Source organism: Pleurodeles waltl, chromosome 2_1, assembly GCF_031143425.1.
Source record: "Pleurodeles waltl isolate 20211129_DDA chromosome 2_1, aPleWal1.hap1.20221129, whole genome shotgun sequence".
Classification (NCBI taxonomy): domain Eukaryota; kingdom Metazoa; phylum Chordata; class Amphibia; order Caudata; family Salamandridae; genus Pleurodeles; species Pleurodeles waltl.
Genome location: NC_090438.1, coordinates 340419100 through 340442042, shown reverse-complemented (window position 1 = coordinate 340442042; position 22943 = coordinate 340419100). Strand labels below are relative to the sequence as shown.

Here is a 22943-nt window from a genome sequence, read left to right as displayed (position 1 = left end):
TCCAGGAGGGGGAGTGTCCCCTTATAGTCACACTCTGGGGAGGGGGGAGAGATAAAGACATAGACAGCGCTGGGGGTTATATATCAAGAAATAAAATCTCAGTCCGAGAGGAAATAAATGCAGTTCAATCATGCTTGGTGGGGAACCCAAACAAATAAATAGTACCCTCTTAGCTCAGAAGGGTACAGTGGGTAGCCAAGTCATGACCCAGTGGGAAGCTGGGGTCAGGAGGAAGTATCTACGATAAAAAACATGGGGGAAATGCACTGCAGGGAGGGAGAGTGGAAGCAACCTGATTACAGGAGATAATAGCAAGTGGCAGGCAATGCAACAAAGCATAAAAGCACGGATGCACATATTACTGCTAGCAACACACACACACACTCATTTCCAGTCAACCAAGCGATCTTATCTGTAGCATGGCTGGAGGTCAAATGGAAGTCCACCAGAAGGAATGGTTGCAAAGTGAGTGCTCCTGCACTTACTACATCAAAGGAGGCGCTCGCTGTGTGCCTAGACCGACCCCTTGCTGGACCGCTTGAGGTATGTGGTCCAGCGCGGGGCGGCATAAGTAGTGTGGCTTTGATTGGATGCCCCCGTGTGTGCTACCCATACCGGCTCCAGCCGGAATCGGCACACCGGGCGCTGTAGAAATGGCTCAGTTGCGCAGAGTTCTCAGCTTCCCTGTGGGAGGTGCAGCATCGAGTCTGCGCTGCGGGGGCTAGGGGATGTAGTCCCCAGCCTCCGGTAGGCTTACAATTGCACCACACGATGCGGAGCTGAGCCGGCGCTGGGGAGGCTGGGGAACTGAGTACCCAGTCTCCAATAGGCTTCGTTACGCGTGTAGCATATGTGCCCGGAAACCATCCTCTCCCTGGGGAAAGGAAGGGGAAGGTGCGAGGGAGGGGGGAGGGGAGGAGGAGGAGGAGGAAAAAAAGAGTGGGAAAAAAGGGGGGAAATGGAATAAAGGAAAAAAGGGGGAAAAAAGGAAGGAAAGGGGGGAAAAGAAACATGGAAACAACATCACGAAACAGAAAAAGAAGAATAAAAAATAAGAGGAAACAGCGGAAGGACAAGCAACAAAAGAAAAGAGGGGGAAACAGAATAAAGGAAAAAATAACAAATAAAGGAGAAAAAGGAGGAGGAGAGAGAAACAAAGGAACCTGAGATCCCTGAGAGAGAATCTACCTGTGGGACAATTTCTACGACTACGACGGAACTGCTCAAATATTTCTGACTATAACAAACACGCAAGTAATTTGTCCACAAAATTTCAAGAAAGAGAGTACCCCACACACCTGATCAGGAGAGCTTATAAAAGAGCACGAAATAACAACAGAGACCAGCTACTGCTACCCCGGATCAACAAACCCAAGACGGAGCAGATAGTGTGTGTGACGACATTCAATCCACTATCTAATAAGATCCAAAAGATCATCAGAGATAATTGGGAGATTTTGACATCAGGCGGTCTCCCTCTCCAACAACCTCTGCACGCATTTAAAAGAGGCACCAACATACGTGACATGGTAGTTCACACCAGACCCACTACTAAACTCCCTACCAGACAGCTGACCCTCTGGCAGTTACCACCACCAGCCTGCCACCACCCAGGGGGTAACTGCAGTGTGTGTAAATTCACCCAGAAGCCCACCACTGTAGAAATCGGTCTCAAGACACCATGGATTCTAAAGGCACTCACAAATTTTAACAGCAAAAATGTGGTCTATATGATTAAATGCCCGTGTGAACTCAAGTACATCGGTATGACAACAAGAAAGGTCAGTACCCGTATCTGTGAACACAGGAGCACTATAAGATGCAAACGGGACGCTACAAAACTCACAAGCCACTATGTCGCCAAAAACCAATCCCCTGACGACATGAGATGGACTGTGTTAGAACAACTGCCACCCACAACCAAGAATATGCCACAGAAGTTGCTCTACTATGAGCAACGCTGGGTCTGGAGATTACACACAGACACTAGCGGGTTGAATGATGATATCCCTTGGTCCTCACTCAACAAGTGACCACTCCCTATCCCTCTCTATCTCTCTCCACCTTGTCCCCTTCCCCTCCCCCTACTTTTGTCCCTTCTATTTCTCCAAGCTCTCCTTTTCCCAAGTTCTCTCCCCACCCCCAACCCTAACCCACCCCTCCCACTGCTTTCTCTCTTCTGTCTCCCATTTCCTTTTTTCTTTTGTTCCCCCTCTGTTCCTCTGCTGTTTTCTCCTCTCATTGCCCCCTTCGTATCCATCTCCCCTGTTTATCCTGGCTTACTGTTGTTTATTCTTATCTTCTATTTTTCTACCTGACGTTGTTCCTTTGTTTCTTTCTCTCCTCCTCCTTTTTCTCCTTTATTTATTATTTTTTCCTTTATTCTGTTTTCCCCCTCTTTTCTTTTGTTGCTTGTCCTTCTGCTGTTTCCCTGACGTTGTTTCCATGTTTCTTGTCCCCCCTTTCCTTCCTTTTTTTCCTCTTTTTTCCTTTATTCCTTTTCCCCCTTTTTTCCCACTCTTTTCCCCCCCTCCTCCTCCTCCACCCCTCCCTCGCACCTTCCCCTCCCTTTCCCCAGGGAGAGAGAGGTTTCCGGGCACATACGCTACATGCGTTACGAAGCCTATTGGAGACTGGGAACTCAGTTCCCAAGCCTCCCCAGCGCCGGCTCGGCTCCGCGTCATGTGATGCGACTGTAAGCCTACCGGAGGCTGGGGACTATATCCCCCAGCCCCCGCAGCGCAGACTCGATGCTGCACCTCCCACAGGGACGCTGAGAACCCTGCACAACCGCGTCATTTCTACAGCTCCCGGTTTGCCGATTCCGGATGGAGCCGGTACGACTAAGCACACACGGGTGCATCCAATCAAAGCCACACTACTTATGCCGCCCCGCGATGGACCACATACCTTAAGCGGTCCAGCGAGGGGTGGTCTAGGTGCACAGCGAGCGCCTCCTTTGACGTAGTTAGTGCAGGAGCACTTACTTTGCAACCATTCCTTCTGGTGGACTTCCATTTGACCTCCAGCCACGCTACAGATAAGATCGCTTGGTTGACTGGATATTAGTGTGTGTGTGTGTTGCCAGCAGTAATATGTGCATCTGTGCTTTTTTGCTTTTTTGCATTGCGTGCCACTTGCTATTATCTCCTGTAATCAGGTTGCTTCCACTTTCCTCCCTGCAGTGCATTTCCCCCATGTTTTTTACTGTAGATAATTTCTCCTGACCCCAGCTTCCCACTGGTTCATGACTTTGCTACCCACTGCACCCTTCTGAGCTAAGAGGGTACTATTTATTTGTTTGGGTTCCCCCCAAGCATGTTTGAACTGCATGTTTCTCCTCTCGGACTGAGATTTTTTTTCTTGATATATAACCCCCAACGCTGTCTATGTCTTTATCTCTCCCCCTCCCCAGAGTGTGACTATAAGGGGACACTCCCCCTCCTGGTATTTGAGGCCAGTAGCCTTAGTTATTAGGATAAGGTATTATTTCATCGGTAGATATCTGTTTCCACTGTGTTTTTGCATGACTTTGGCTTGCTGTGGCACCCCTGATTATTGTGTGTTTTGCTGTGTTGTGCTGTTGAGTTAACGTCACCCGTGTTTCTACTCCTTTAGGCCTCCGCGAGGTAGTCCCTTGCTACAGGTAGGCCCCCTTATTTCTTCTAATTAATTCCTTTTCCCCCCGTATCAGGGGAGATTTATCTATCTGCACACTGCATGATGTTTAGGGATCCTAGGCCCTGAAGAATGCCCCCAGACCTTCCATGGCTCGTAGTAGTGGGCAGAAACATGTCGGCTATTTTTTAGATAGGTGACCCAGTGAGTCCTCATTCTCACTGAGGTGTCCCGTCATTGTTTTTAATACACCAGCAGACACCACTATTAAAAGTGTAGATCACACACAGGTAACTGCCTAGGTGTTTTTATATTCTCGTAGTTTAGCTGGATCCCACTATCTCCAGATTAATATATTTACGCACTCCCTCCCGTTCTTTTAATGCCCCAGGTGGCACTGTCCTACCTGGGTGGGGCTAGGTGGTCAAATGAGGAAGCATGACACTATATAGTGTGTGAGACCACCAAGTCCATAAAGGAAATACCCCTTTCCCTCACTCACCCTACACAGCACTCACACCGCCCGTTCTTTAAACCTAGCGAGGTCTACGAGCCCACAGATAATCTCTCGTGACTAGAGCTCCATATCATTGGTGAACCCCATACTTTTCTGTCTGAGATGCATGGCCTGCTCTTTGCACTGTGGCAACTGCCGCCCACAACGCCCTCCTTGCCTTCGCAACCTTCTTCCATGCAAACAGGAATCTTGCCACAGAACCTGACAACGAAAACCTTCACTTGGATTAATCCAGGACTGTGTCCGACCCACGCTCCATCGCTGTCAGCCTGAACCTTTGGCTTTGACCCTGTCCAATGTGACCAGATAGTTGAGTTGGCGGTTTCTGCTTTAGGTGCTATATTGCAGTTGATTCTTCAAAAATCCATAACCATAACTCTGGTTATACTGATTGGATTGTTTTTTGTGTTGGTGCCAAATAATGTATTAAATGTACTCTATTCTTCTAAATTGGTTTGGAATTTTTCTTGTATTGTGTTTTCACTTGACTATTGTTTGTGTGCTGCATAAATACTTTACACATTGTCCCTATGTTAAGCCTGACTGCTTTCTGTGCCAAGCTACACAGAGTTAAGCACAGGTTAATTTGGTGACTATATGTGGTTCACCTTGCAATGGATTATGGCTGTTCCTTTACCAGGATTCACACTCCAGTTAACCAACATCCCAATTTCTCACAGCACTGATTAAAGTTATGTAGACCTTTCATCGTTAATGTGTACAGCTAACTATTTGGGGTTAAACTACAGCACTTTCAGTTACTACTTCTCACATGTATTTGAACACAAACGCCGTGCTGGAACACAATATGAAAAATGCAATGTATAATTTCAAACTCTTTTCAAGTCTCCTCTACCTTAGCTCATCTATTTAGCTATCATTCAAATACCTACCAAATGGAGTCTATAAGGTGTCTCCATATGCTGCTTACAAGTTGCACTATCTTTACTCGATAAACTTATGATGGCTTCACAACAGTGTCTAGACTAGATTTCTTAGTACTTTCTGAGAGTTCCAGTCCATAACATTGGATAAATTGTCGAATCATATGTTTTGCACTCAGGTTTATTCCATTGAACACTCCAACCAAGACACAGCGTAATCATTGATCTAGGGCCAGATGTAGCAAAAAAGCAATTTGCGACTTGCAAATTGCGAGTCCCTGCGACTCGCAATTTGCAAGTCGCAAATTGCTATGCAGTACGGTGTCTCAGACACCGACTGCAACTCGCAATGGGGTCGCAATGACCCACCTCATGAATATTCATGAGGTGGGTCGCAAATTGCGGCCCCATTGCGAGTATAGGCACTCGCTAACATGGAGGCCTGCTGACGTCAGCAGACCTCCATGTTAGCGACCTGCTTTTAAATAAAGCATTTTTTTTTTTTTTAAGTGTAGCCCGTTTTCCTTAAGGGAAAACGAGCTGCACTTCAAAAAAAAACGAAACCTTTAGTTACGGGTTTTTTTCAGGTCAGGGAGTGGTCCCTTGGACCACTCCCTGCCCTGAAAAAATATTTTGGGGTCCAGTCACAAACTGGAAGGGGTCCCATGGGGACCCCTTCCAATTTGCGATTGGGTTACCATCCACTTGAAGTGGATGGTAACTGCGATGCCATTTGCGACCGCATATGCGGTCGCAAATGGTATTGCATCCCAATGCGACTCGCAAATAGGAAGGGAACACCCCTTCCTATTTGCGAGTCAGAAATGCATATTGCGAGTCGGTAACGATTCGCAATATGCATTTCTGAATTGCAAACCCACGTTTGCGAGTCGCAAACGGCGATTTTCGCCGTTTGCGAGTCGCAAACGGGTTGCTACATCTGGCCCCAAGTTCCCTATCCAATTGCATTGCTAATTGCTTGATTTGCCACCTCACCTCCTGACTGTCTCCCTTAAATTTCATCCTAAAACACAGATTTGTGTGTATTCTCTTTTTTTAATCAAACCTTGACCCAGTCTTTCTTTTAGCTTCAATGCTTTCGTGCTGTGGCATTGCTCCATGGAATAGGAGATTGCCACACACTTAAATCACAGTACACCAACACGGGGGACATCCCAAGGGCCTAATTGCCCATTCACTTGCTTCTGTAAGTTTAGCATATGCAGGGACAATAAACACCCCCTCGTTTATATGAAAGCGGAAACGGCTGTAGGTGAGTAAATACCGTTTTGTGAAGGCACACCCTCTCCAAAGAAAGTTTTACATTGGGTATTGCAAAAGGGGCTTTGTGGTTCACCCAAACTTGGTCTTTTTGTGAAATGACGAAACACTTTCCCACAACGTTCCTTATCATGCACTTTATCAGCAACAAACCATTTCCTAACTTATTTCACTTTCTCATGCATGTATTTTTGATGTGACCTATTTAGATGTGTATTTCCTAATTTGATAATTCCTGCCTAAAACTGACTGTATGAAGTATAAATAAGGAAATGGTTTAGGCGACACCAATGATATGTAACGTGATCAGAAAATATAATTTGACGTTTCTCGTGGTGTTTTTATTACGCTGTGGAGGAGTAACTCCGTGTTACATTTTGAACACAATTGTATTAGACAAAAAGGAACAACATCTGTCAATTGTCAGTTTACTTTAAACAAATGACTGTCCAGTCCTACAATTCTTAGATTTTCAAGGATCTTCAATTCACAAAGTTGTTTACTTCTGCAAACATGTCAATTTTGTAATGCTTGAAATCATTTTAACGTGAATACCTTATTGATTTTCAGGGAAAACGATATTTCAGCAAACTACTCACGGCAGCTTCCTCACACCCGCCCTAATTTATCTGTTCTCCTTGCCATACGCTAATTATCTCACATAGACACAGGAAAAAAACCAGTACAGCACCAGCTTTCTCTAACTTTGGAAGTTTGGATTAACATGAGCCCTTTTAATACCAGCACCTCAAGAAACAAGGTGTTATGACAGCACTTCCTGTACTTTCAACGTTGGCAGGTGCCAACTTGCCATCATTTTTTTTATTTGAATACCCGTATTATTCGCACAGCCAAAGGAGATTAAAAATATTTAATCTCCACAAAAAGTTATTAAACCCCTCCAATTTAATCATATATAATCTCCTGGATTACAAATAATTAAGTGTTACGTGGCACCTCCTATAAATCTGCCTTGTCGAAACTCATGGGACAAAAAAATATATATTGAAGTGGGAAGCACTTCCAAACTGAGCCAAAAAAAACGATTTTGGCTCGCCCGGATTAGTTCCAACGCGAGAGTAGGAGAACTCCACAAGGCATCTGTACTTGTGTACATGAAAATCGTACTCTTGTTTTTATAGTGCCTGGAGTTTAGGTCAATCTTCCACGTATCGGCAACGGCATTGCTATTTATTGCTATAATACAGAGTTTGTCATTTAAAAGTAATTATTAAATTAGAGGAATTCGACTCGCTGAATATTAAGGCAAGATAAAACAATGATTTATCAAATCAACTTTGACTTTTAACCAACTTCCGATTTAATGAAAAGCAGCTCCAGTAAATGATGCATACCACAGTCTAGGTGTAAAATACAATCATCTGCAAACATTATTTATGTGTATTAAAAGTTGTTGCTTTACATCTTTATCTGCAGAAGAATAGAAGGCTTCATAAAAGGCATCTTACCTCACGGTAATGTCCAGTTAAAAGTGAAACATAGCCAGACAGCCGTTGATTTGTGAAATTGTCTATCCCGCCACATTGCGTCGGTTGCTCTTTGAGCACGATGGCCGTTGTCGTCCTATAATCGCTATAAATTAACCGCGTCTCGTACTTGATGACTCCAGAAGAGGAAGTACCGTCGATGCGCATCTAACCACAAGCACGATGTTCGTGCTTGGTTCTGCTGAGACCGTGGTGTAAATATGTCAACACATCTTCTTCATAGCAACAGGGAGAAATGAAGACCCTCAAATATTTTAGCTTTTGCACTCAACGCCTTTTCACTAATGTATTATTTAGCGGAAATAGTATGCATTGTTTTGAAAGAAAAATAATGAATCCACACAGCAAACAGTAAAATATTGGCTTGTAAAGGACTTTTGGAGACATAGGGAAACGCCTCGGTTGCTAAATGCAGCATGCTTCTTAAAAACACATTCAGGGTAGTACAGTTTTAAGCAGTTCGTTTTTCCAGAGATCAGCAGCACCACAATAGCATGTCTTCTGCAATAAAAATGCAACTTGTCTCAAATATTTTTAACCAGACTCGACCGTGCGTATGCGTGGCTGTATTTGAGTGAAAAAAACATCTACTTCTGTCTCACACGAATCGTTTGTTCCGTATAACACATTTTATAGATTTTTTAAAAATATGCACGATAAGCAAGTGCCGCAGTGGTAGGCCACGGATACGAAAAACGAATCGTTATTTCTTTACCAGAAGGTGATTGAAAAATTGAAAAGCACAAAAGAAATGTAGAATCTACCAAGTTTTGAAATAACACCTTATGGCCCCAACCATAATCACACCAGTTGGTGTTTTAAATTAACAAAAGCAAACCATTCAGGCAGGGGCGTATCTTCGGCGGGAGCGCAGGTGCATGGTGTGCTACACCCCCATATTTTATGATAAATAGTTGGATTCAGGTGCTCTCAGTCAGGTATGGTGAGATATCTGTCGGGTTCCTCCAAGAAATTTAACATGCACACAGACAAAAATGCACAAACACCCCTACCCCTCTCTCTGTTTTGAAAGTCTTCAGAAATATAAGTTATTTTACAAATATTGTATTTTCTCTCTTAGTGCTCCTACCAATCCGCATCCTCTCCCTTTCCATTGGCCCACAGGCCTTTATCATGCATCCTGCTTGTCCTATCAGGTACTTAAACATTATATGTCAGACTGATTGTCGGAAAATATGAAGCTCACCCCCCCCAATCTGACTGACCAAGCTACGCCCCTGCATTCTGGTTTATAGTTGTTACAATTGTGACTACTTCAAAACCTGTGTAAAACAGACCCAAGTTGCCAGGAATGTATCCAACTATGCATATCAATCATTACTTTTCATTTTTCATTATTCTTTTATTATTTCATACTTTGTGCTTCACACATCTTGCTGCTCAGTAACATTCAGGCAATTTGTCTTCCTCTGAAACATTGATGAGACTCAAAAGTCTTTTTCCTAAGACCTGCGCAATTCCCAGATGTTCAAGTAAGATTTTGTCTGGATCGTTTCATTGACGGCAGTGATTCAGTTCTTCAAGGTATCAAGGTCAGAAAGGCTCCTATGTAGTTATACTCCAGCCTACAGTTAATCTGGGGGTAACCTGTCATTATGCTTTCATGCCTATTAAAATGGCAGTGATTCTTCTATGATTTCCAAGAGTTGGATTAAACAGGCAATTCTGACTGGAAGATTATGGGCCTCATTTCAACCTCGGCGGTCTATTTCCAAGACCGCCGAGGTACCGCTGTGCTGAAGACCGCCAGTGCAGGCGGTTTTCGGCACAGCGCATCATGACTGCTGGCAGCCCTCCGTCCTTTTTCGGACAGAGAGCCGCCAACAGCCATACTGGCGGTCAGCGGGGAAGTGGAGGCTGCTCCACCTCCAACGCCCAGTCATCATAACACCGCCCACTGAATCCCAACCCAGGATTGGGTGTGGCGGTGTTCTGGTGGAGGAGCAGCCCCCATGGATCCCATTCCCTCACGGAGGATCACCGGACAAAGTAAGGTGATCGTCCGTTAGGGGAGGGGGTGGTGGGTGTTTTGTGTTGTGTGCGTGCATGGGGGTGTGCATGTGAATATGTAGAGGGGGTGTATGAGTGCGTGTATGAATGCATGGGTGTGTTGTGTATCTGGAAAATGTGGGTGGGTCAGTCTGTTTCAATGTCTGTCTGTGTGCGGGAATGTGTTGTAGTGTATGTGTGCGTGTAGGGGTGTGTGTTAATGTTGGGGGTGGGGGTGAGGAGGGGGTGTGTGTGGTAATGATGGAGTGGGGTGGGGAGGGGGGTCCTGCCACCTTTGGGAGGTGCTAGGGGGGTCGGGAATGTGGGGGAAGGACTAGGGGTGAGGAAGGGGTGGGGGAGATCCCTATCAGTGCCAGGGAAGGAATTCCCTGGCACTGATAGTGCCTACCGCCATGCATTTCGTGGTGGTTCCAAACCACCCGAAATCCATGGCAGTATGCAGGGTCCTGATACCGCCGGCGGTATGGTGACGGCCGCCGGGCTGGAGATCGAAGTCTTCAGCCCAGCGGTCGTCACCACCCTGGCCGTCAGAATGGAGAAGTGGCGGATGACCATGGCGGTAAACGCCATGGTCATAATTCCATTTTTTTCCGACAGCCTGTTGGCGGTATTTCCACCACTTCTCCCCCGTCCGCCAGGGTTGTAATGAGGGCCTATGTCTTGCATAGGCACCCATTTATGAGGCTGTCCTCTTAATCCAAACCTCTGATGATGTTACTCAAACACTCATTGAAAAAGCTGGTGTTACTTCATGGTCTCATGACAAGCGGATATCCATTTTTTAGTTGTAAATGCATCAGCACTTTGTGCCCAACTCACTTTACCGCGCCCACTGGAACCTCACATCTCCCTGGCTTTGCTTCTATAAATGCAGTAGTGTAGGAATCCGCTGGGCTACTACTTCACATGTGTCTTATCCAGGCGACTGGTTGACACTTGTTCGGTATAAGTCAATAAGGAAGCTTAATGAAGGACCACAAGCAAATTATGAATACAATTTAGCTTTACTAGAATTTCAGGTAAATGTATGCATTTTAGCACATCAACAATAGTAGAATAAGAATAGCAATGAAAAGCATCTATTTATATATAAGTACACTACAGAGAGCATCTATGCATATATATATAAGCAAAGAGTTCATTGACAGATATAAGCTTTGATTAACTGTATACCAAAATGCATCACACTATTATGTTCAGGAAGCAAAATATAAATGAGTTGAATACTTCAGATAAGCTTTGATTTACTGCACACCAAAATGCATATTTCAATTACTGCAGCAGGCTCACACTACGATGTTCAGAAAGCAAAATATAAACGAGCTGAATACTTCAGATTAGCTTTGATTAACTGCATACCAAAATGCATGTTTTATTTACTGCAGCAAGCTCACACTACAATGTTCAGAAAGCAAAAATATAAATGAGCTGAACACTTCAGATTATAAACACAGTGCAAGCATAATAATCAATCGTAATAATAGAGCAGAGAAACAAAGGCCTTTCACTCCTGTGTGGAACTTAACTTAGTTCACAAAATGCTGGAAAGCCCTCTACCGCCCGCTTGGACCTCTCCCCTCTCAAGCATCACGGTCTCTGAACAGCAAACAGGGAGGCAGCACTGGGTCTGGAGATGGCAGCTTTCACAACCCCATCTGCGAGCTTCAAATCCCTCACCCGGACTTCAGTGCTTAAATAACTCGAAGCTTGGATTCTATCTCTTTCTGGCATTTTCTAGCTATGTTATCAGCACTTGTCTCTTGGCTGCTCTGCCCTTTCCCAGCCTTTGTTTTCATTCCACCTTCTCCCTGTACTCTCGTTCTCAAGGTTTGGATGGAGTCTCCTACACAAACAAGCTTGAAAATAACATCATGAACTTTTCCACTGTGATCAAAAACTTGGTTAGAAATTAACTAGTGATAATTACTTAAACAATGATATTTTCAAAGAAATTGGATCAGTGTCACAATCTCCATAAGGTAACTAGCATGTAAAAAAACATGGTTTAAAATTAGTAATTCTGGTGATTAGCATGAGAAGTGCTACCAATTTATAGGATCTACACATTTCTTTCTATTCACCGCTCTCCTGCATCTCTAGAGATCTAAAGCCATTTAGTGTTCTTTCAAGTAAAGGGTGAGAAACTACATGTTTAACTACTTAAGTGACTTAATAAATAAAAATGTAATCCAGGGATGTCCTCTTTTTAACTTTTATTTTTATTTTAGGGCATGATGAAATCTCTAACATCAAGCAAGCGGATGGTCACATGTAGCAAAATCATAACTATACCTGTAACATTAAAATGTTCAGGTGACAATTACTTCAGATAGATAGGTTTAAGCAGTTTATTTACTAATGCAAATAAGATATAAGCAAATTGGAATCTTAGAATCACATCTGATACTAAATACTTCAGAAGGTAATCTGTATTGGGCCTAATAGGTCTCCCTTGTGTAACTGCTCCCCATGCAATATGCTCATGGTGAGGTCCATGGATCACAAGAGCCAAAGCATAAACATAGAGTTGACAGAATTCAATCATTCAGGGTATCACACATGTTAAGGGCAACTGCATCAAGTAGATCTATTTAAGTTGGGTAAGGAATATTGCCTCAAAGTGTTGAAACACATTATAAGATAAGGCCATTGATTTGGGAAGGAATATCTGATACATTCATTTGGCCAATTACTTCACATGAAGGGTAATTTGTGAAATCTAGAGATATAGATAGAGGAGGGACTTTACTTACTTTACCCAATATTCAAGCACATGATTCTACCGTGGGAATCTATCAACATTCACCAAGATAAGAGCACCCAACTTCAAATCTTCTTTCAAGTTAGCACTGGCCACGACAAATTTCTCTGACAGCAAGCACAGAGGAAGGGTGTGGTTATTTTCCTTCCCTGGGTTTCCAGTTGCTAAGGTTAAACCAGCTTTTAAATCTCTGCAAGATGTGAATTAAATCCCATTCAAGGTGGAGCTCGGTGTCTACACATCCTCCGTCGGTTTTCAAATTGGTATAAATAATTAACACACAATTCTTAACTCTATAAAATAACCCTCCTCCATCCATGCTTGATAGTCTTCTGATGGTGTAGGATAAATTTGCAGTGTTTTTTTAAAATCTAGAGATGGGTATTAATAGGAGTTTGTGATGGGCATTTTATCCACAATGGTGCCATCGTCATGTTCTATTTCTTCTCTTTCTGTGCCCTAAATATCACTCCTTACTGAAATAAATGAATTGTGATGAATCTATGTAGGCAAACCCCTCACACAGACACCCATACACGTGCACATACAAACACAAACGTTCCTGCTAATTTTGTGGAAGAAGTTGAGGATGGTTTAAAAAACTATTGTAGGAAAGTACCATCTTGCCTGGCATGTTACCCCCATTTTTACTGTATGTATGTTTGTTTTTGCCTGTGTCACTGGGATCCTGCTAGCCAGGACCCCAGTGCTCATAAAGTGTGCCCTGTATGTGTTCCCTGTGTGGTGCCTAACTGTATCACTGAGGCTCTGCTAATCAGGACCACAGTGGTTATGCTCTCTCTGCTTTTAAAATTGTCACTGCAGGCAAGTGACTAATTTCACCAATTCTTATTGGCACACTGAAACACCCTTATAATTCCCTAGTATATGGTATCTGGGTACCCAGGGTATTGGGTTTCCAGGAGATCACTATGGGCTGCAGCATTTCTTTTGCCACCCATAGGGAGCTCAGACAATTCTTACACAGATTGCCACTGCAGCCTGAGTGAAATAACGTCCACGTTATTTCACAGCCATTTTACACTGCACTTAAGTAACTTATAAGTCTCCTATATGTCTAACCCTCACTTAGTGAAGGTTAGGTGCAAAGTTACTTAGTGTGAGGGCACCCTGGTACTAGCCAAGGTGCCCCCACATTGTTCAGGGCAATTTCCCCAGACCTTGTGAGTGCGTGGACACCATAACACGCGTGCACTACATATAGGTCAATACCTATATTTAGCGTCACAATGGTAACTCCGACCATGGCCATGCAACATGTCTAGGATCATGGAATTGTGATTGGGGGGACAATTCCATGCATCCCTGGGGCTCCAGCATAGAGCCCAGGTACTGCCAAACTAACTCTCTGTGGTTTTCTCTGCAGCTACCGCTGCTGCCAACCCTCAGAAAGGTTTCTGCCCCCCTGGGGCCTGGGAAGCCCAGTCCCAGGAAGGCAGAACAAAGGATTTCCTCTGAGAGAGGGTGTTACACCCTCTCCCTTTGGAAATAAGTGTTAAAGGCCTGAGAGGAGAGCCTCTCCTGGCCTCAGCAAATGCTTTGAAGGGCACATATGGTGCCCTCCTTGCATAAGCCAGTCTACACCGGTTCAGGGACCCCCCATCCCTGCTCTGGCACGAAACTGGATAAAGGAAAGGGGAGTGACCACTCCTCTGACCAGCACCTCCCAAGGGGAGGTGCCCAGAGCTCCTCCAGTGTGTCCCAGACCTCTGCCATCTTGGATGCAGAGGTGTGAGGGTACAATGGACACCTCTGAGTGGCCAGTGCCAGCAGGTGACATCAGAGACCCCTCCTGATAGGTGCTTACCTTTTTCTGTAGCCAATCTTCCTCTGAGGGCTATTTAGGGTCTCTCCTGTGGGTTTCTCTTCAGATAATGAATGCAAGAGCTCACCAGAGTTCCTCTGCAATTCTCTCTTCGACTTCTGCCAAGGATCTACCGCTGACTGCTCCAGGGCGCCTGCAAAACCGCAACAAAGTAGCAATAAGACTACCAGCAACATTGTAGCGAGTCATCCTGCCGGCTTTCTCGACTGTTTCCTGGTGGTGCATGCTCTGAGTGCTGTCTGCCTTCACCTTGCACTGGTAGCCAAGAAGAAATCTCCAGTGGGTCGATGGAATCTTCCCCCTGCCAACGCAGGCACCAAACTTCTGCATCACTGGTCCTCTGGGTCCCCTCTCATCTTGATGAGTGTGGTCCCTGGAACACAGGAGCTGGATCCAAGTGTACCCGACAGTCCAGTGTCCCTTCTGTCCAAATTTGGTGGAGGTAAGTTCTTGCCTCCCCACGCCAGACGGTAATCCTGTGTACTGCGTGAACTGCAGCTGCTCAGGCTCCTGGGCACTTTTGCAAGACTTCTCTGGTGCTCATCCTAGCCCAGGTCCCCAGCACTCTGTCCTGCATTGCCCAACTCGCTGAGTTGGACTCCGACTTTGTGGGACCCTCTTTTGTTGTGCTGAGACGACCATCGTGCTCAGATCTTCTGAATGCCTGTTCAGGTGCTTCTGCAGGTGCTGCCTGCTTCTGCATGGGCTCTCCGTGTTGCTGAGTGCCCCCTCTATCTCTTCTTCCAAAGGGTGACCTCCTGGCCCTTCCTGGGCCCTGGCATCACCCAAAGTCCTCAACCACGACTATTGCAGCTAGCAAGGCTTGTTTGCAGTCTTTCTGCATGGAAACAACTCTGCATCCTCCAGCATGCCGTGTAACATCTTCTGACCAAAGGAGAAGTTCCTGGCACCTTCCGTTGGTGCAAAATCTTTGGCTTCTTCCACCCAGAGGCTGCACTTTTGCACCTTCATCCGGGGTTTAGTGGGCTCCTGCCCCCCAGACACTTGTGTGACTCTTGGACTTGGTCCCCTTCTTTTACAGGTTCCCAGGTCCAGGAATCCGTCTTCAGTGCTTTGCAGTCAGTTGTTGCCTTTGCAGAATCCCCTATCTCGACTTTACTGTCTTTCTGGGGTAGTAGGGTAACTTTACTCCTACTTTTCAGGGTCTTGGGGTGGGGTATCTTGGACACCCTTAGTGTCTTCTTATACTCCCAGCGACCCTCTACACACTAGGCCTGGGGTCCATTTGTGGTTTGCATTCCACTTTTGGAATACTAGGCCTATTATCTCTTATTGCATTCTATTGTGTTCTACAGGGTTTGCACTTTTCTAACTGTTTACTTACCTGATTTTGGTCTGTGTGTATATTTTGTGTATATTACTTACCTCCTAAGGGAGTATATCCCCTGAGATACTTTTGGCATATTGTCACTAAAATAAAGTACCTTTATTTTTGGTAACTCTGAGTATTGTGTTTTCTTATGATATAGTGCTAAGTGATATAAGTGGTATAATAGGAGCTTTGCATGTCTCCTACTTCAGCCTAAGCTGCTCTGCTATAGCTACTTCTATCAGCCTATACTGCTAGAGCACTACTAATCTACTAATAAGGGATAACTAGACCTGGCACAAGGTGTACGTACCACAAAGTACCCACTATAAGCCAGGCCAGCCTCCTACAACTATGCACCAAACTCAGTGCTTTTTTGGAGCATTTGTGTCTTGCCTCTCTCATTTATGTAAATTGCACCTGAATAGCATGGCATGATTCACCATTCATTTTCTGGCTTGTTGTGACTCACTTAGGCATTTATGACAGTAGGACATGACCACAGAAGGGAAAACGTTTTGTGATTCACAAGCCATATTCTTTGAACTAAGGCTAAAATAAGATACAAATGTTCACATAAAAAGCTTTGTGAATCCGTCTGATCATTTAGGGTGCTATTTTGTTATGTAACTATACTTGCCTCATTCACAGCGCCTATTCTAACAATGCATGCTAATACATTTGGCATACTTCATCAGTGTATCTTAAATGGAAAGTTTTTAAATTCACTAAACCCCATTGGGGGAGAGGCATGCTGTAGCAGCCGGACATCTGCCATGGGATTGACAGTCATTTCAGCATAATAGTCTGCAGAAGAAAGCCATGGTGTCAAGGCTGGTGTTTCCAGGTGCTTGAACTAATAATGGGAAATACTTCCTCATAAAAATGGTGTAGCAAGGGGAAATGTGACATATGGCCACTGAGAGGGCAACCAAAGCCTTTGACACCCACAACAGTGTAAAGTAGCATGGAAAACCCCATATCTGGTCAAGTAGTTCCACAAGACACTCAGGCTCAAAGTTACAACTGCCGAGCATGGAAGTAAGTCACAACCTTCACACCGGCCACTCTCTGTATCTGCAACAGAATTACACAAAGACTAGAGGATGTAGTCAATGACACAACAGCTACACATAAAATAAGTAATTAAAAATAAAGTGGACCATGTGGTAATAAGTGGTAGCAAACCAGAGACATCTTGGCTGGCATCTTACAACCAAGACAAACCACTTGCTTGTTTGCACAAGGCATTTTGATTCTACAGCAGTACATCAGGAGTACATCATCATATGCAATAATGTCAGAACAGTTAAATTCTGCCATTGCAGCTTTATAACATTTCCCATTTCCATGAGTACTTGGAGCCATTGACAGCGCAATACACAATAATGATCTCAGCATGCTGCACACCTTTATCACAGTTGACACTGCAGACCGGTCCATCAGTGCTAAAGCATTCTGCAATGCCAATAGTCACTATACATGTATGAATGGCAGGTTTCTTGGTGCAAAATATCATAGCGTAATGTTCTGTCAGTAATCAACTCTCCTCCCTTTATTGTAGAGAATTACAGAAACCTTCCTGGCTAATATAGTAATTCCACATAGGAATTGGATGTTCACTTGAGGCATACCATGGTCGGGAATGGTACTCATCATAACACACATCCCTTCACATCCCTGATATCACTTCACAGTGTATGAAGAAGGTATCTGTATGTGATTGTGCAAACAAGCCTATTTACTGTCATCTTTACAGGTAATTCTGCATATGCTGTATCTTACCATGTCATGACCCGGGATTGTAGTCCCACTACTGTGCCACTATTGAGTTACAACATAGCACACTCACAGTCCAGAGGCATCAGAGTGTGGAAATTTGGCTAATTGAGAAACAATTCAGATGGAGTGCTGCTGTACTCAGCAGAAGCAGCGTGCAAGATAATCCTGGCCTATGGCATGTTTCACGATATTGCATTTGCAATAATTCATTGATAGATCCCAAAATTTGACCCAGTTCAGCTCTCTGGCGCATGCCAGTAGACAGGGGCCATTTCCTGCATGCTTTCCACCAAATCATAATCTCACACTTCTCCTGAGGTACATGTTTGATGGTAGAACTATACTGCGCAGACCGTGTAGCGTCTATGATGACACGGTATATACTTAAACCATACACATCATTCTGTGACACATTGTCCACTTCACACCGATGCATTAGAATGATATGCTAATTTAAAACCCTGACATGACAAACTAAATATATGCAGAGTCACCAGCTGTCAGTCATAGGAGTATACTTTGCCTCTTGTCACCCTGGACTGCATTCTTGTTATCACTCAATCCCACAATCATCCAAAAATTTGTAAGCCCTTCACATATCACTCCTCTCCATTTGTGATTTAACCAGCTCAGGACGATTCTGGGCCTTGCTCTCCTTTAAGCTTACCAGTGCCGGAGCATGTGGTGTCTTTTATTGTTGAAGAACAGGAAGACAACCAGGAAGGAGTCTTTTCCAGTCAGCAGACTACCCTTTGCATGCTGGACAATTGTTTTATGAAAGTCATTAGCTGTTTTGAAACAGAATTGTTATTTCTTTTGGGTTACATATGGTTTATTGGACTATTTGATTTTTGACATATATTATTTCGGACCTATTTTGTAAGAGTTTTATATCTTCCCTCTCTCCTAAGGGATTATGTGCTCCCTGTTAAGGAAATGTTTTGATTATCTTTTCTTTTTGATGATGTCCAGCCACATTTACAATCTTCAAACCTTTTCTGTTTCAGTGCCATCACACCTTTCCCCAAGCATATTGCTGGAAGACATTCCCTTGTCTCTGTCGTTCTTGAGGTTTTGGTGTATCAGAATGTCTTTTGTTGTAGGACTGTTGTGTCGGATGTTCTTGAATATGAGTAGAGCTACACATATTCACTCTATGCCCACATACTTTGTTCACAGAGTGACCCCAGAGCACATTACTAGTCAAGCAGATTTCACTGTGTGTATTTATAATTGTGCATTCAGAGTGAAAATTACATGTCATACACATACGTCACTTTGTAGGGTGATACACGTGTTTTATGCTTTTGCATTAACTAGATGCATTACATATGCAAAAGAGCTGGCTAGAGGTATTCACGCCCTTGGGATAACACCACTTGTTATACTTGGATAGTCCTGAGATGCTTCTGGTATGTGGCATATACATGCCCTGGTTATACTGGTGTGAGTGGCTGTCGAGTGGGTACTGTTGTTAGGTTGGAGTGCCAGATGTTCCAGGCATATGCCTGGAGTCTGCAGGTGTGACCAAAAGCCTCTTGTCTCGGTTACAGAATAGTTGCAGGACATCATTATTACTATTAAATACAAGCGAGGGACAGGGAGATTACTGGTCCAGTGCACGGTCTCCCAAAAATACCTGTTATATAGAAAAGTACACTGTTCCAAAAGACAACAAACCTATTTACTATATAGGAAAATAAGGGCGAAGAGAGTCAGGGATATAATTAATATCAGGAGAGCCCTCAAGCACCCAATAGGGTGACAGGTTTCATCATTGGGCTATCTCCTCGTCAGACCGGTGCTGCAATGTCTGGCAGACCACCCAAAAATTGTGATGGTACTTAACCGAAGGCAATTAGCCAGGTGGAGGTCTGGAACGAAAACTGACTAAGAGGATAGAGAAGGGTGTGTGAGTGAAGGAGAGTGTAAGCAAGATAAAATTAGCTCTGAGCCTAAAACATCTCTTTAATGAATCAGAAGAAAGGTTCAGGCCAAGATTAAAATCCTTCACAGTCTTAGCGGGAATAATGTCCCGCTGTACTCCGTAAAGAAGGAAGGGTAGTATACCTAATCCTGTCTATTCATGGTTAACATTTTTTGCGTCTTTTTTTGGTCAATAAATGGTCCCGTGATGCTTCGTCAGGACCCAGAAAACTACTTCTCCTATTCAAAAAATTATAAAGTGCTGGAATGTCACCTACAAACTGAAGACAAAATTGTCAGAGTCAGTTGGTCAATCAGTCGCCCTGCATGAGAGTGAAAGACAAGTAAAAATTAGTGCCAACGTGCAAATCATCATAAAGAACGGTGCAATCACAGTAAATCCAACCCCAGAGTGCCACATATAAAAATAAATGGAAGGGCTTACCATTCCATATTTTGGAGATAGAACTTCCTAGGACCGCGCTAGCCTCAACCAAGGAGGTATTACTAGGCATGGAAACAACATACAGGTCAATATGTACAAATTAGCAGGTCATTGAGGAAGAGCCAAAAACATCAATTTGAAATGGTCACATCATTCATGAAATACGATTAGTAATGTCAGAAAATCAAACATCAATCAATAGAAACTGTAGCCTAAAATAAAAAGTCTAGATCCTATATGAGTTCAATCTCAACATTAAATGTAGGTACTCGGTCCCAGAGGAAAAAACTGACTACCCTGTGTATGGAGGAGAACTCACTTGGGAAGAAATGAGATGGAGATGGCAAAGCAAAAAGGGTTTACTAATAGGCTGGGAGAAGCCTATGTGTGCCTGGTCAGATGTAAATAATCTGGAGAAAGTAGCACAAACATCCGTACACATATTCAAAAGCTAATGTAAAAGGGAGGCTCCAGAACCCACGTGCCTCCTGACAGACTTACGTCTGATGGATGGAGTACTGATGATAGTATGCAACCACCCAGACAAACAGCGCGGCGGTCACCGCCAACAGACAGGCGGGAGACAATGTACCGCCTACACTATTATAACAGGCCAATCCGCCACCTTTTCCGGGGCGGATTCACCGTGGATAAAAACACGGCGGAAACAGGAATTCCGAAGGGAAAACGCTCACCTCTACACACTCCACGGGGAAGGAGGACAGCATGGAGCTGGAACTTCATATTCTCCCAGCGCTAGTCTTCCTGCTCTTCTACGAGGAGCACCAACGCCGGCGGCGAAGACCACGGTGAGTACTGCACATACGACATAGGGGAGGGGGGAGGCAAAAAACACGAACACACACACTCAACACCCCAACCACCACTCCGACCCTCACCCACTACAACACACACACCTATACTTATCTATACATTACAGTAACACCCCCCAACCCCCCCCCGGAAGAATGCAAAGACAAAAGGAAATTAGTGTAACTATTGCAATATATCAAAAATCAGTAAGCAAAAATATACATATATATATACACTATAAACAAAATATACACCATGATTTTGCACCATTCATAGTCCGTGGACCACTGGGCCCAAAATGCATGGGCGAGGCCCACACAAGATACCCGAACATGACGGAGAGAACACTGCAGGGGCATCAGATAGAAAAACAGGCACCTCAGGGGGAAGGGAAGGGGGGGCACCTCAGCCAGATGAGTGCACAACGCTAGATCCACGAGGGGGCACTCTCTTAAGTCTCTACAGTGGCTGGTTTGCCCACTGTACCATCCTGGGGAGTGCAAAGCCGCAGTCTCTCAAGTCTCTACAGTGGCTGGTTTGCCCACTGTACCATCCTGGGGAGTGCAAAGCCACAGTCTCTCAAGTCTCTACAGTGGCTGGTTTGCCCACTGTACCATTCTGGGGAGTGCAAAGCCACAGTCTCTCAAGTCTCTACAGTGGCTGGTTTGCCCACTGTACCATCCTGGGGAGTGCAAAGCCACAGTCTCTCAAGTGGATGCATGTCTCTACTGGTTCTGGAAGGGGACTGGTGCCAGGAGTGCTTCATCCTGTGCAGGACAGACGGAGTGGATGCTGTTCTCCACTGGTTCTGGAGGGGGACTGGTCCCCAGAGTGCTTCATCCTGTGCAGGACAGACAGAATGGATGCTGTTCTCCACTGGTTCTGGAGGGAGACTGTTTCCCAGAGTGCTTCATCCTGTGCAGGACAGACGGAGTGGATGCTGTTCTCCAATGGTTATGGAGGAGGAATAGTGCCCAGAGTGCTTCATCCTGTGCAGGACAGACGGAGTGGATGCTATTCTCCACTGGTTCTGGAGGGGGACTGGTGCCCAGAGTGCAGCACTCACCCCGTGACGGTCCCAGTTGCGTCACTGCCCCTGCCGCTCATGGGCTAGCGGTTCTTGCCATGGCGGTCTTTGCCCTGTTCAGCGGTCCTTGCCCTGTTCAGCGGTGCTTGAGTTGGCTGTTTCTGACCTGTTCAGCGGTGCTTGCCCTGTTCAGCGGTGCTTGCCATGGCGGTCTTTGCCCTGTTCAGCAGTGCTTGCCATGGCGGTCTTTGCCCTGTTCAGCGGTGCTTGAGTTGGCTGTTTCTGACCTGTTGAGCGGTGCTTGCCCTGTTCAGCGGTCCTTGCCCTGGCGGTCTGTCATTGCCCAGCTGGGCTTCATGGGTCAGCTGGGCTGTGGCTTGCGGGGCCCTCCTGGGCAGCTGGGCTGTGGCTTGCAGAGCCCTCCTGGGCAGCTGGGCTGTGGCTTGCGGGGCCCTCCTGTGCAGGGAGGATGGGGCTGGCGGTGGCCTTCTGGGCAGAGACTATGGTGCTGGCGGTGGCCTCCTGGGCAGCGACTATGGTGCTGGCGGTGGCCTCCTGGGCAGCGACTATGGTGCTGGTGGTGGCCTCCTGGGCAGTGACTATGGGGCTGGCGGTGGCCTCCTGGGCAGCGACTATGGGGCTGGCGGTGGCCTCCTGGCCAACAGGGATGATGGCGGTCTTCTCCGCCGTGCTGCTCCTCCCAGACTTTGCAGGTTTCTTCTGCCCCTTCCCCACCTTGGGAGGAGTCACAGCTGAGTCCACACTCCCCCCAGGACCCCTGTGAGCGGCTTGGCTGGCTGGAGTCTTCCCCCTCTCCCGCCGGGCACTGTCCAACTTCTGATGCTTCACAGGGGGGGGACTGGCTGTGCTGTGGCTCTGTGACAGACTTCCTGGCCTGTTGGCCGGTGCACTCCACATACCTGTAACAACAGGCACCACTGGTCCTGGAGATTTTTTGGTTGAGGTGCTAGTACGGGACCTATGAGCTGGATGGGGGGTGGTGGGAAATAGGTTAAGGGGGGACAGGAAAAGTTGTTTGGACACTCTGGGATGGGTAGCTGGAGGGGGTTTGGGAGTGGAGGAAGAGGTGGTGGTTGTAGGAGGTGTAACTTTTGTGGATTTGGGTGCAGGTGCATGCGCTGGAGGCTGTCGTGAGGTGAATGGCTGTTGGGTG

The 22943-nt window shown here is 45.5% G+C and overlaps 1 protein-coding gene across 1 annotated transcript in view; it reads right to left on the bottom strand.

Annotated features, from left to right (window-relative positions):
- P2RY10 (P2Y receptor family member 10) overlaps window positions 1-7885 on the bottom strand; it is a 173588-nt gene extending 165703 nt beyond the window's left edge. The window contains exon 1 of the mRNA XM_069212569.1: window positions 7770-7885. The gene's annotated coding sequence lies outside the window, so the exon portion shown is untranslated. The remainder of the gene's footprint in view (window positions 1-7769) is intronic.
- Window positions 7886-22943: the final 15058 nt, after the last annotated feature.